Raw genomic sequence first — 15,752 nt, 5'->3', positions numbered from 1 at the left:
AGGGTTGTAGCTTAGCAAGTAATAATAATAATAATAATAATCATAATAATGACATGGTTTGATTTTTAATATGTAAAAAATTTTTAAAGAAGAATTAAAGGCAACAGAACATATAATATTGAATATAGGTTTTATAATATGTTCAGACTTGCAGCAAATTATTTAATGTTGGACACGAGTTTTTCTTCAAGTTCATAAATCACGTAACCATTTGAACTTTGCTACTGATCTTAAGTTATTTTATATTATTTATAAATTACTTCCCATATATAGAGTATTTATTTCCTTATTTGCATTCCTCACTGGGCTATTTTTCCCCGTTGGAGTCCTTGGGCTTAGAAGATCCGGCTTTTCCAATTAGGGTTGTAGCTTTGCTAGTAATAATAATAATAAGGATAATAGATGGACAGGTAATTAATAATTTCGTTTTTTCAAGTATTTCAGTTAAAGTAACACTTAATAGTCACTGACATTGCATATAAATTTCAACTTAGACATGACCTCAAATTTTATTTTTAAGTTTACAAGGTGTGTAAGTGAAGGGCCATCCGTATGATATACAAATATTCTGGCCTATTCTTACCACATTTTCCTTTCTTCATACACCTGACAACACTTAGATTATTATACATTTCTTCTTCGCTGAAGGGGTTAACTACTGGAATGTAATTGTTCAGTGGCTACTTTCCTCTTGGTAAGGGTAGAAGAGACTCTTTAGCTATGGTAAGCAGCTCGTCTAGGAGAAGGACTCCAAAATCAAACCATTGCTCTCTTGTCTTGGGTAGTGCCATAGCCTCTGTACCATGGTATTCCACTGTCTTGGGTTAGAGTTCTCTTGCTTGAGGGTACATTTGGGCACGCCGCTCTATATTATTTCTCTTTCTTATACTTTTTTTTTATAGTTTATGTATGAAAAATCTTAAATTTTAATGTTTTTACTGTTCTGAAATATTTTATTTTGATTATTCATTATTTCTCTTGTGGTTTATTTATTTCCTTGTTTCCTTTCCTCTCTGGGCTATCATTTTCATGTTGGAGCCCTATTTTTCAAAAAGGGTTATAGCTTACCTTATACTACTACTACTACTACTACTACTACTACTACTACTACTACTACTACTAATTATAATAATAATAATAATAATAATAATAATAATAATGATAATAATAATAATAATGAAACGCTGATCCCTTTGTTCAGGACTTGAACTTCTAGATCATAAGTATTTTGTCTTTAGATTTAAGGCTTACGATTTTTATTTTTGCCTTCATGGTGTTAGATATTCATAAATCAAGTTTTCATGATAATTTTTGTATTTTTAGAAAGCAAAGGATTAGTCTTTATCTCGCCGAAAGGAATATCGATTCCTAAAAGTGTCTTTTGACCAATCCTAATCTTTCATTTGATAATTATGTAATTGGTCTTTGCAATTAGAAAGATAAAGATTTTGCATACTATGTTTTATTTAAATCTGTTCATCTTCTGATCGTTGCATAAACAACAAAAAATTTTAGAAATTATTTTTATGGATATAAGAGTTCAGGCATTATATTTTATGTATAGCTTCTCATCTTCTGGGGGTTGCAAAAGCAACAGAAATCCTAAGAGTGAAGCTTTATAAGAGTCTCCCATGAAACAAATTCCGTTTTCTTTCATGGCAGAATTCATGGCGCCAATCTTGCCTCTGTTATTGAACTGGGACGTCTGCGCGGAAACCCCAAATTTTGTTCTTGTTTGTTCACCATCCTGAATAAACTCTCTCTCTCTCTCTCTCTCTCTCTCTCTCTCTCTCTCTCTCTCTCTCTCTCTCTCTCTCTCTCTCTCTCTATATATATATATATATATATATATATATATATAATATAGAGATATATATATTATATACATATATATATATATATATATATATATATATATATATAATTATATATATATATATATATCTTATATATAGATATATATATATTATATTTATATCTTGTATTTAAATTGATTTTGTATCATTAGGAATATATATATATATATATATATATATATATATTCTCTCTCTCTCTCTCTCTCTCTCTCTCTCTCTCTCTCTCTATATATATATATATATATATATATATATATATATAATATAGAGATATATATATTATATACATATATATATATTTATATATATAATTATATATATATATATATCTTATATATAGATATATATATATTATATTTATATCTTGTATTTAAATTGGTTTTGTATCATTAGGAATATATATATATATTCTCTCTCTCTCTCTCTCTCTCTCTCTCTCTCTCTCTCTCTCTCTCTCTCTCTCTCTCTCTCTCTCCATTAAATTTCGTCTTCCGGATCTAAATGGGCTCCTTGGTTCATAAAGACTATTATTCTGATTTTTTTAAAATATATATATAAAAATTTAACTATATTGTTAGGTAAAATATTCAAACTTGCAGCAAATGTTTTATGTTGAACATCTTGACATGTGTGTCTTCATAGTTTATACATGACATATTATGTATTTTAACGTTTTTACAGATCTTTTAAGGTATTTCCTATTCATTCATTATTTTTCATATTTTTATAAATTATTATTATTATTATTATTATTGTTGTTGTTGTTATTATTATTATTATGCCTAGGTATGCTACAACCCTAGTTTGAAAAGCAGGATGCCCATGGGCTCCAACAGTGAAAAATAGCTCAGCGAGGAAAGGAAATAAATTAATTACATGAGAAATAATGAATAATTAATGTAAAATATTTCAAGATCAGTAACAACGATACAACAGATCTGTCATATATAAACTATGAAGTCACACTCATTTCAGTCTGTTCAACTTAAAATCCATCGTTGCAAGTTTGAACTTTTGAAGTTCCACCGATTCAACCACCTGGCTAGGAAGATCGTTCGACTAGCCTATCTGGTCACATGTCTATTAAATTTCCTATTCCTGATCTAGATGATATTCTCTGGCACTTTCATTCAATTAGATCATTATGCATGTATAAGATTTTTCATAACTCTGACCATCCTTTACATTTACCTGTAGATGTTCCAGGACAGTTCCATTCTGTTCGTAATACTAGGCTTGCAGTTAATTCTAATAATCAGGCCTTCTCCTCACAGTACTCAAGAAGTATTATTCCAGCTGTGACCAAGTTGTGGAATGATCATCCTAATCGGTAGTTGAATCAGTAGAACTTCAAAAGTTCAAACTTGCAGCAAATGTTATGTTGAACAGGCTGACATAAGTCTTTTTATTTTTATATATGAAGCATCTGTTTTAATGTTAATGTTTTTGAAATATTTTATTTTAATTGTTCATAGCTGCTTATATCTTTTATTTATTTCTTTATTTCCTTTCCTCACTGTGCTATTTTTCCTTTTTGGAGCCCTTGGACTTATAGCATCTTGCTTTTCCAACTAGTGTTGTAGCTTAGCTAGTAATAATAATGATAATAATAATAATAATAAATAATAATAATAATAGTGTAGCAATGATCCTTATTTTTATTAACTTCGATCCATAACGTTAATGATATATTTTAGATTTTTTGAGGGATCAGAGATAATCTAACTTGTTTTTTAATATATTGCTGTCATAATAGGGTTTTACTTTTTCAACCCATAATCACTACCATGAAAGCTTTTATTATTCATGATAGCAACGCAGTTTAGCTTTTAGTTCCCAACTGGGAACGCTCGTGTATGTATGCGCGCGCGCGCGTGTGTGTATATATATACACACATATATATATATATGTATATGTATGTATGTATATATGTATGTATATATATGTGTATGTGTATATATATGTATATATGTGTGTATGTATATATTTGTATATATATACACATACATATATGTATATATATACACACACATATATATATATATATATATATATATATATATATATATATATATATATATATGGGACTACATAGCTAAGGACTATGAAACACGAAGTAGGAGGTGATGAATGGAGAAGTATTGATTTAAAGGTTCAAGATCAAGACGACTGGCGAAATCTAATCGAGGATCATTGCGTCAATAGGCGTGGAAGAAGATGGTGAGATATATATATATATATATATATATATATATATATATATATATATATATAATGTGCATAAATAGAGACAGTGAACCTCCTCATTAAAGTCGATTGTAAAGCGTGCTTGCTGACTACGTGATTCGCCTGTCCCCTAATTTGCGGACATATTAAACCGAGAATAACCGAAGAAATGGAAAAGCCGTTTGTCATCAGAGCTCTTCTGTGTGCGTTGCATCATCCTTTATAAATTGCCGCAGAGAATGATGATAAATTATGAAAAATAAATGAGTTTAATGATAATTAATTAGTGCTGGGAACATCGCTTTGGTAATTATACAAACAGGGACTCCAATTAATAATAATTGCGTTGTCAACAGCATTCCCCTCGTAGCTCTCCCCCTCTCCCCTCCCTCTCCCCCCCCCTCCTCCCCCCTCCCTCCGTCTCCCTTCCCTTCATCTCATCGCTTTAGCTGAACCGAGATAAAATGCAATTGTCAGTTTGAAATATTTTTATATATTATGATTATTATCGGTCATAATTATTAATTATTGATAAAGCTTATTCTTTTAATTTCCTCGTTTCTCTTGGACGTGTTTTATTTCTGTGTTTGCTGCTTTCTCCATCATTATAATTTTAAATTTGATGTTAATAGACTTTTTTTTTTTTAATAATTCTAATCAGACAATTTCTCATACAATAGCATTTCCTATTTTAGTGTTTACATTTCTCTTAATCAAATATTGTGGATTAACTATATTGGTTTGTTTCTTTAATAGTTTTAAGTTAATAATTTCACATATAATAGCTTTTCGTAATTTAGGGCTTAAATTGCTTTAATCAAATATTGTTGGTTAATCAGTTTGGTTTATTTTGCGTGTTTTTTTTTTTATCTATATGAACCAGTTTATATAATGTCTATCTCTTTGAATAAATGTATACAGTTAAATCACGTTACATGTTAGGGTTGCGGTGGACGATGTGGTAACGCCCTTAACAGGTGAATCCCGCTTAAACTCGTTAGTTCCCTTGGTAGCTGCAATCTTACCATCCTTGTTAGCTAAGGAAGGTGGTTTGGGGGAGCCTATTGATATGTGCGGAGTCTTCAGCTCCTTGGTCCTAGCTTGGGTGGAGAGGGGCTTGGGCGCTGATCATATGTATATATATGATTAGTTTCTAGGGCGTTGTCCTGCTCGATAGGGTAATATTACTGTCCCTTACCTCTGCTATTCATGAGTGGCCTTTAAACCTTTAAAACAACATATAAAGGCAGTTTCTTCTAAGTGGAAGAAATCCACCTCAACCTTTTGCATATATTGAAATAATAATAGTAGTAATAATGATAATAATAATAATAATAATAATAATAATAATAATAATAATAATAATAATAATAATAATTATAATAATTTGGGAAATTAAAACCAAGGTAAAGAATTCCATAGATATTCGATGTGTTATTGTTGCTCCTCTTAAGTATCTTTCGAATTTAAGGATTGTTTTTCTGATCCTATCATCATTTATCTCCTCCTATGCTTATTGACGCAAAGGGCCTCTACAGCAGTGGAACCCTACTCTCTAAAGGATCTCCACAGTCATTTTATAACGTTCGTTCGAAAGCATTCAACATTTATCACTGCATATTGCTCGTTTATTGTTACATTGACATAATCGGAGCACTCAGAGAACAAGAAATTCTTCAGTTTCTTCATGAGGCTTAATACTACACAGTACTCTAGAAGTTTTATTCCAGCTGTTACCAAGTTGTGGAATGATCTTCCTAATCTTGTAGTTGAATCAGTAGAACTTCAAACGTTCAAAGTTGGAGCAAATGTTTTTATGTTGACCAGGCTGACATGAGTCTTTTTATTGTTTATATATGACATATCTGTTTTTGACGCTGTTATTAGTTTATAGAGGACATATCTGTTTTGACGTTGTTACTGTTTCTAGAATTATACATTGTTAATTTATTCTCATAATTTATTTATTTCCTTATTTCCTTTCCTCACTGGGCTATTTTTCCCTGTTGGAGTCCTTGGGCTTATAGCATCTTGCTTTTCCAATTAGGGTTGTAGCTTGTCTAGTAATAATAATAATATCTTAAATCTTCCGGGTGTCTAGTGGAAGCATATTGTATAGCTTTAACGAAGTTGTACAAAGATTGTTGTCAGAAAGTGATACTTTGTTCTAATAATACTTGGAACAATTTATAATTATCATAACCATCTAGAACTTCAGTACATTTATACGAAACAAAAAGTAAATACATTTATTTGGGATGTGGGTGGTCACGAATTCTTAGTTGAATGAGCCATTGCCAAATTAATAGAAAAGGGATCAATTTAAGTTGAATACTTGCTTTACCTTTATTTATATAATTCAAGGGCTGTTTTCCTGATTTTGCCACACAAGTAAACTGTATGCCCTAAAAAGCTAACAGGATCTGTTTGTTGTATAAAATCTTTGGTATTCAGAGTATAACATGCATATTCCTCGTTAATTGTTATTATTATTATTATTATTATTATTATTATTATTATTATTATTATTATTATTATTACCTGTTAAGCTATAACCTTAGTTGGAAAAGTAAGATGCCAAAACCTCAAGGGCTCCAACGGAAAAGTAGCCCAGTGAGGAAAGGAAACAAGGAAATAAATAAACTACAAGAGAAGTAACAAGCATCAAAATGAAATATTTTAAGAACAGTAACAGCATTAAATTAGATCTTTCATATATAAAATATAAAAAACTTAGACCAGAGGAAGAGAAAAACGATAGAACAGCGGTGCCTACCCTCAAACAAGAGGACTCTAATCCAAGACAGTGGAAGCCTATGGCAAATTGTCAAATTCACATACAGAAGCAATTAGAAAAGAACAGTCTTCAGATTTTATTGAAAGTCTTAATATCTTCAGTCTTTAGATTGAAAATATCCTAAGTTTGAGGGGGGAAGAGTAATATGAGGGAAGGTTTTGATAAATTAGATATCTTTGAAAATTATTATTATTATTATTATTATTATTATTATTATTATTACTTGCTAGGCTACAACCCAAGTTGGAAAAGCAGGATGCTATAAGCCCAGGAGCTCCAACAGGGAAAATAGCCCAGTGAGGAAAGGAAACAAGGAAAAATAAAATATTTGATGAACGGTAATGAGTAGTTTGTATGAGGATAATGAAAATTCAGAAGTTATTCTCTCTCTAGTTATACATTATACCATCCTAAGCTTTGATGAGAAAATTGTATAAAATTAGTTTCAAATGGAGTCATTGGAATATTTCGGTATTTGATGGTCGTGGGATAATTGAGGGTACACTCGGACACACTATTCTATCTAATTTCTCCTCCTCTTATTTTGTTAAAGTTTTTATAGTTTATGTAGGAAATATTTATTTTAATGCAGTTACTGTTCATAAAATATTTTATTTTTCCTTGTTTCCTTTCCTCACTGCTCTATTTTCCCTGTTGGGCCCCCCTGGGCTTATAGCATCCTACTTTTTCCAACCGGGTTGTAGCTTAGGAAGTAATAATAATAATAATAATAATAATTATAATAATAATAATAATAATCTCTGATAAGTTCCCTTATTTTTAATTTTAGTTCCTGTCTCGAGGTACTCCTTCTCCGTTACAGTATTAGTCAATAATGTTTTAGGTACAGTTGGCTTCTTAAATTCCGGTACACTTCACGGGAAGCTAAAGGAGACATCTGTTACTTGTAAATTGTAGCAGATAACGCTGTGTTAAGCAAAAGATAAACTGATGGTAACTTCCTTTAAAGCAAAGTCAATTAGCTTGTACGTACGTGAGCAAATACATTTTTATTAATTTTGCGAAGTGCCATATAGAAAGATATTGTTAATTGCTTAACAATATTTTGTTAAATTAATAAAAAGGCCTTTGATCACGTGATTATAACCTCAGCGTTACCAACTGCTTCTTTTGCTGAACACCGTTAAAAATTTGCCGTAAAAAAACGGTAAAAATCCTGGAATAAATGTTGTCAGGCATTTATCGTTTAAAAAAAAAAAGATATATTGACGTAAAGGAGTGATATTACGGTCACAAACCCATAAAAGATACTGTTAAAAAAAACCGCAATTTTAATCTTAAATTTTCACCGCAATTTTGATCTTAAATTCTCCGTAAAGATATACTGTTCTCAGCCGTATTTCAGTGAAATACAGACGACCGTAATTTTACCTTACTTTGTTATTAACCTTTACGGGTTGGTGACCGTAATATCACTCCTTTACGTAAATATATCAGTTTTGAAAATGGTAAAATTCCTGGAATCAATGTTGCCAGTCATTTGCCGTTATTTAATGCAAATTTTTAACAGTGTAATAAGAAAGTATGGTAAGAATTATGGTCGCTTGTATTTTACTGAAATATGGCTGGGAACAGTATATTTTAACGGAGGATTTACAATGTACAACTGTGAGACGTCACCTTTTTTAAGTGTAATAAGAAAGTATGGTAAGATTTATGGTCGCTTGTATTTTACTGAAATACGGCTGAAAACAGTAGATTTTAACGGAGTATTTACAATGTACAGCTGTCAGACAACTCCTTCAGCATCCCGTGAAGCACACCGGAATGAACGAATCCAACTGTACGAGCAGGGAACGTATCTAGCAAATGTCTCGATTTCACCACGATCTCGCTCCACATTTGAAGTGGAATCAACACAATTATTAGATTCTGGTTTCCCTTCTAGAGAGAGCCTTTAAAGGAAGGAACTCCGTAAAGAGGCTTTGGCACAAAACCACAGTTGGGTCATTAGGAATAGATCATTAATGTGGGAGGTTCATTGATGTAGATCATTGAGGAAAGGACTAAACGGGAGATTCATTGATGAAGATCATTGAGGAAAGGTCTAGAAACGAGAGGTGAGGAACATCACTTGAAGAGAGAGAGAGAGAGAGAGAGAGAGAGAGAGAGAGAGAGAGAGAGAGAGAGAGAGAGAGAGAGAGAGAGAGAGAGGGGGGGGGGTACTTCGATATCCAAAGAATCATTTAGATATATTCTGCGTAATCATCTACATTTAGATAAACATTTATTAATGTAAATTATAAGAAAGAAAGTTTGAATTTGAGTTACGAATTTATTTGCGATCTTTAATTATTGAAAGTTATTTCCGTGATCTATGTTTATTGGTTTTGTGACTTGCCGTAATTCCCTTCATTTTTAAGTATGTAGCATTGGAAATTATTTCACTAATTTTTCAATTTATATCAGACTGTTTTTATTTATTCATTTCTTGCACAGCAGCACAACAGGTTTACTAAACCTTTACCCTGCCATTTTAAACATTGAAATATTCTGCTATTAAGATCCCCATTTTTTAATCATCGTAAGTTCTACGTACCGCCAAAGGGAAGCTGAAATATAGGATGTGATATCAGATACTTATTAATGCTGATTAGAATAATGTGCGGATTAAAGGTAGAAGCTCCAGGTATATATCTGTTAGGCTTTGTGGATTAAAACAAACGTCATTACAGTGCAAATCCATTTAATCCCTAAATTCATTAGTGTTTTATTATTTAATCGGATTTATTTGAAAGAAATGGATTAATTATTACGGAAATGTTTGAAGAGATTGTTGACTACCCTACCAGTCTTGTGACCATTCAGACAGTTCCCTGGGGGATGGGGGTAGGGGTGATAGCGCCGTGAGTACGCCTTACGCGGTGTACTGTAGGCAATTACTTGGTTTGTGTGGTGTTCCTTCGGACCAAAGCTGCACTTGATTTTACATACTTCTATTTTACCTCCGTTCTTACATGATTCTTATGTTGAAAGCTTGATAAATACATTCATATACTTCCCCTTCCGTAATTATTGCATTTCCATCACCCCTCTGCGCTTAACATGATTTTCTTCTCCCTTGTTTCATCTAAATCTTACCTCGCGAATCTTATTTTGGTCTTTCAACACAAGAAGGATGATTTTATTTTCGTTAAGATCCTTTTTTATTTTCCTGTAATTTTATGTGTTTCTTATCTAATTTCTTATCGCTCCAGGTGTAGGAAATAAGGCTTGGGTCTTTTCTTTCCTGGAAAATCTATCGTGCCTCATTTTGCCCGTTTCTGTGAATAAGGTACCTCCTTCACGCACCCAGATTGCCCGGACCTTGTTTCCGGACGGGGGGCTCTTAGACAGTTAGTCAAAGCCTCCAAAAATTGCCTCCCTCAGTTAGCAAGTGAGTGATTATCAACACATTCTAGATCACCCCATATAAAGGAAAGACGAGTATAGGTTGTACAGTTGGCTTAATTAATTCCGCTACACTTCATGAAAAGCTATACACTAGCGAGTAACCCTGTGTTTAACCAAAGGGCGTGTAAACACGTGATCAAATGCATTTTTAATAATTTTACGAAATGCTGTGAAGTGAATAACTATATTTTTTTATATACAGCACTTGATAAAACTAATAGAAATGCTTTTGATCACGTGTTTACGAGCTCAGCAACAGCTTCTGTTTTGCTAAACATAGCATTACTTGCAACTATATACAGTTTATTATTATTATTAGATGCTAAGCTACAACCCCAGTTGGAAAAGCAGAATGCTATAAGCCCAGGGGCTCCAACAGGGAAAATAGCCCAGTGTGTAAAGGAAACAAGGAAAAAATAAATATTTTAAGAATAACAATAAAGAAAATATATAAACTATAAAAACTTTAACAAAACAATTGGAAGAGAAATTAGATAGAATAGTATGCTCCAGTTTACCCTCAAGCAAGAGAACTCTAACCCAAGATAGTGGAAGACCATGGTACAGAGGCTATGGCACTACCCAAGACTAGGGAGCAATGGTTTGATTTTGGAGTGTCCTTCTCCTAGAAGAGCTGCTTACCGTAGCTAAAGAGTCTTTTCTACCCTTACCAAGAGGAAAGTAGCCACTGAACAATTACAGTGCAGTAGTTAACCCCTTTGGTGAAGAAGAATTGTTTGGTAATCTCAGTGTTGTCAGGTGTATGAGGACAGAGGAAAATCTCTAAAGAATATGCCAGACTATTCGGTGTCTGTGTAGGCAAAGGGAAAGTGAACCGTAACCAGAGAGAAGGATCCAATGTAGTACTGTCTGGCCAGTAAAATGATCCAACAGCTCTCTAGCGGTAGTATCTCAACGGGTATCTTGCCATATAGTGTACCGGAATTGATAAAACCTACTCTGCTTAGCTCTATAGAGCACAGTTGATCACCAAGTACACCAACCTTGGTTACTTTGCCATGGTTGAATGATTGTTTTTACTTGGCAACCAATGTTTATGAAACTCAAATTGTGGTACGCATGTCTGAGCGCAGTCCCACATAGAGTTAGGTCATTATGGATACACATAGCACGCAATTGAGATTCTCTTGTGCAATTAAAGTCTTTGCAACTAAGTCCTCATTTACAGGAGGGGGCGATAGTCTTTTAGCCTTTGAGAAAAACGTTGGTACAAGACGGTGCAGTTGCAAATCTAGCAAGGGAAGGGAGGCTTACAGATTTTACACCTTGCAACCGGGGGACATTTGAGTAGCTGCAATACAAGTTAAACATCATGTTCAGGAGATATATATGTATGTAGAGATGGCTGGATGGATTAATGTGATGCTTTATTTTGCGTTAAATTGTCATTTTTAATGGTGTATTGAACACATGGACTCATCTTTGATTCAACTGTTGAAGGATGAATGCTGAAGTGGTTAGTTATCATTTTATGGTTACGCCTCGTTTTCCTTAGTTGATTGGAAAAAGCTTATTGTTTGTTGATATATATATATATATATATATATATATATATATATATACATATATATATATATATATATATATATATATATATATATATATATATAATAAGTATGTATGTATCTATCAGAGTAGTTTCTTTTAACGAGTGATTGAAGATAAAAATAAACAAATGGACCACTGGCCTCTTTTCCTCCTTCAACTGTTGTGTCTGAGATAGTGCACATAAAGGAACAATATTTAAGTGTATTCCATTGGTATCGAGTTTACCTTTTATTCAGTGGTAGACAAATAAAACACACCACTGTTTTAATATTTATTTGCCCTAGATATAACATACATATAGCACAGGCGAGGTCTCCGAATCAAAACATAGTCAGTGCAACAGACAATAGAAGAAATGGCTTTGTCCCCCGTAACAGTGTTTTTTTTTTTATATTCGCTCTTCCTTTTTTTATGGCTAGGCTCGAAATACAATAGCCTCCCCCTTCTTCCTCCAAAATAGAATACTCCCAACAGAAAATGGAAGCCATACTCTTCGTAAAACACAAGAGGATAAATAAAAAAGGGCCCGGTTGAATGATTGTCCATTGATGGATTTCCCCAGTTTCCTTATTTCCGAAGATGTGGCTTTCCAAATACAGGCCGCAGAGAGAGAGAGAGAGAGAGAGAGAGAGAGAGAGAGAGAGAGAGAGAGAGAGAGAGAGAGACCTTTTATATGCTACGCGTAAGGCCCTTTCTTTTGGTCTTGTTCGTCTTTTATTTTGATTGACTTGGGAGGGAATCTGTTAAGGGCCATATTGTTTGTCTTTCTCTTGTGGCTTTGCTTTATTTGTTTTGCTCTTCTTTTTTTTTTGGATTGTGTATAGATGTAAAGTATCTTTGCTTAGGTTTTTTTTTCATTACAAAATTTATTTTGGAATTGTTCGTTTTTGGGTGGGGAGGATTCTCCTTATATATATATATATATATATATATATATATATATATATATATATATATATATATATATATATATATATATATATATATATATATATATATTATGTATTGCTCTTTTTGAATTGTGTAGCGACGGAACTTATTTACTGAAGGCTTTTATTCTTGTGTTCTTAAATGTATAGTCTGAAATGGGGCTTTTGTTCTTATAAGGATGGAAAAATTTTCCATTTATCAAATTAATTGTATTTTATATATATATATATATATATATATATATATATATATATATATATATATATATATATATATATGTGTGTGTGTGTGTGTGTGTGGGCGTTTTGTGTTTGTGTGTGTATGTATATATATATATATATATATATATATATATATATATATATATATATATATATATATATGTATATATAATCTAAATGTCTCTACCAACATAAGGTATAAGGTGTTAATATTGATTTTGTGTATGTTAATGTATCTGAATATTAGTCTCATAGTTTCACTAATTGAATTTTCTAGCCCACTGGATATGCTGCACGTTGTTTCCACCAGATTTTTCCTTGTTTCTTAATGAGCGAAATGGCGAGAGAAATGGAAGTGATTGCTTTTAATGGAGAGGCTTTTAGGAACGGAATTAGGAATATTTACTCAACCTCGGATGAGAGAGAGAGAGAGAGAGAGAGAGAGAGAGAGAGAGAGAGAGAGAGAGAGAGAGAGAGAGAGAGTCGAATTACACTTCATAGCTGGGATTTTTTTTTTTATTTTCGTTGTTGTTGGAATGTTCATTATTCATTAAGATATTTTGAACACTATAGTTTCAGGAATTTTAAAGATTAAACTTCCTGACTCCACGTTTGTTTAGGGCCTGGAGTACCAGTACTTTAGTTTTCCTTTAGTTAATAGGTGTTCATAGAAAACGGAATTTTTGGTCGAGACATGAAGAGAGACTATAGAAAGCTACATTTGTTTCCTTATTGACTTTAATGAGAAATTACCAAGCCGTGGATATTATGTGTTATTTTCAGTTTTATGTCATTGTAGAATTGACAATTAGTATGGATCATGCCACTGGATTCTTTTGATCACGTCTTTTTAAAAATTTAAATGTTGCTCGTTAATGGCAGAGGCAAGAGACAATGACAATGCCCTAGAGACAGACCATATATACATAAAATCAGCGCACGAGCTCCCTCTACACCCAAGCAATGACCTGTAACTTGCTCTTTTTAAACCTTGTGGTGGCCTGGAGGTAACGTCCTTTCCTGGTTTGTACTGTGGTTCGAGTCTAGCTCAGACTCGTTAGTTCCTTTGGTCGCTGCAACCTCAGCATCCTTAAGGATGGGGGGTTTTGGGGGAGCCTATAGGTCTATTTGCTGAGTCATCAGCAGCCATTGCGTGACCCTCCTTGGTCCTAGCTTGGGTGGAGAGGGGCATTGGGCGCTGATCACATGTAATATGGCCAATCTCTAGGGCATTGTGCTGCTCGATCACCATTCGTTTTAGCTAAGGATGGGGGTTTTGGGGGAGCCTATAGGTCTATCTGCTGAGTCATCAGCAGCCATTGCCTGGCCCTCCTTGGTCCTAGCTTGGGTGGAGAGGGGCATTGGGCGCTGATCACATGTAATATGGCCAATCTCTAGGGCATTGTGCTGCTCGATCACCATTCGTTTTAGCTAAGGATGGGGGTTTTGGGGGAGCCTATAGGTCTATCTGCTGAGTCATCAGCAGCCATTGCCTGGCCCTCCTTGGTCCTAGCTTGGGTGGAGAGGGGCATTGGGCGCTGATCACACACACACATTATATATATATATATATATATATATATATATATATATATATATATATATATATATATATATATATATATATATATATGTGTGTGTGTGTGTATGTGTTTGTGTATATACAGTATATATATATATATATATATATATATATATATATATATATGTATATATATACATATATATATATATACACACACACATATATATATATATATATATATATATATATATATATATATATTGTCAGTCTAGGTCATTGCCCTTCTCGATAGGGCGAAGGTCACTGTCCCCTGCCTCTGCCATTCATGAGCGACCTTTAAACCTGTTAATTAATCTGTTACTTTTAGATATTAATTTATTTTCTTGTTTACTTTCAGGATGGAATTGTCTCCACCACTGTCAATAAACTGTTCCCACTTCAAGATGAACTTCAGAAGGAGGCTGTTACTGACTCGCCTGAAATACTGGCATGGACTAGCGTGCCAGTCAAAGTGAAGTTTGAAGTACAAGGTAAGTGAATCTCTCTCTCTCTCTCTCTCTCTCTCTCTCCTCTCTCTCTCTCTCTCTCTCTCTCTCTCTCTCTCTCTCTCTCTCTTTGTCGTAAATTTTGATCGGTTTTTAAGTTAAATTTCATCATCTTTTGCTTTATATGCGCTGATTTAATTTTAGTAAACATAACTGTAATAACATCAATACAGATATAGTTTTTACCCAAATCTTATGGATTACTATAGACTACATACTTTTTCACTCGGCTTATTGTTGTTGTTATTATTATTGTTATTATTGTTGTTGTTGTTGTTGTTGTTATTGTTATTATTATTGTTATTATTATCATTGTTGTTATTATTGTTATTATCAATATTATTATTATTGTTGTTGTTGTAGTTGTTATTGTTATTATTATTAGTTAAGCTACAATTTTCCGTGGAAAAACAGTATGCTACAATCCTAAGAGCTCCAACAGGGGAAAATAGCTTAATGAGGCAAAAAAAAATTATGAAATGAATAAACTACATAAAAAGTAACCAATAATGAATATAAGATATCTTAAAATCAATAACAAACTTAAGGTAGATCTGCCACATATAAACTATGAAGAGAGAATTATGCCAGCCTGTTCAACATAAAGAAATTTCATCATCATAATAGTGTGTGTATGTATGTATATATTAGTAAGATGTTTATATATG

The 15,752-nt window shown here is 32.9% G+C and overlaps 1 long non-coding RNA gene across 1 annotated transcript in view; it reads left to right on the top strand.

Annotated features, from left to right (window-relative positions):
- LOC137619245 (uncharacterized) overlaps positions 1 to 15,071 on the top strand; it is a 41,434-nt gene extending 26,363 nt beyond the window's left edge. Inside the window, exon 3 of the long non-coding RNA XR_011039871.1 lies at positions 14,937 to 15,071. This is a non-coding gene — a long non-coding RNA (uncharacterized lncRNA). The remainder of the gene's footprint in view (positions 1 to 14,936) is intronic.
- The last annotated feature ends 681 nt before the right edge of the window (positions 15,072 to 15,752 follow it).

Source organism: Palaemon carinicauda, chromosome 2, assembly GCF_036898095.1.
Source record: "Palaemon carinicauda isolate YSFRI2023 chromosome 2, ASM3689809v2, whole genome shotgun sequence".
Classification (NCBI taxonomy): Eukaryota; Metazoa; Arthropoda; class Malacostraca; order Decapoda; family Palaemonidae; genus Palaemon; species Palaemon carinicauda.
This window is presented reverse-complemented; position numbering and strand designations above follow the sequence as displayed.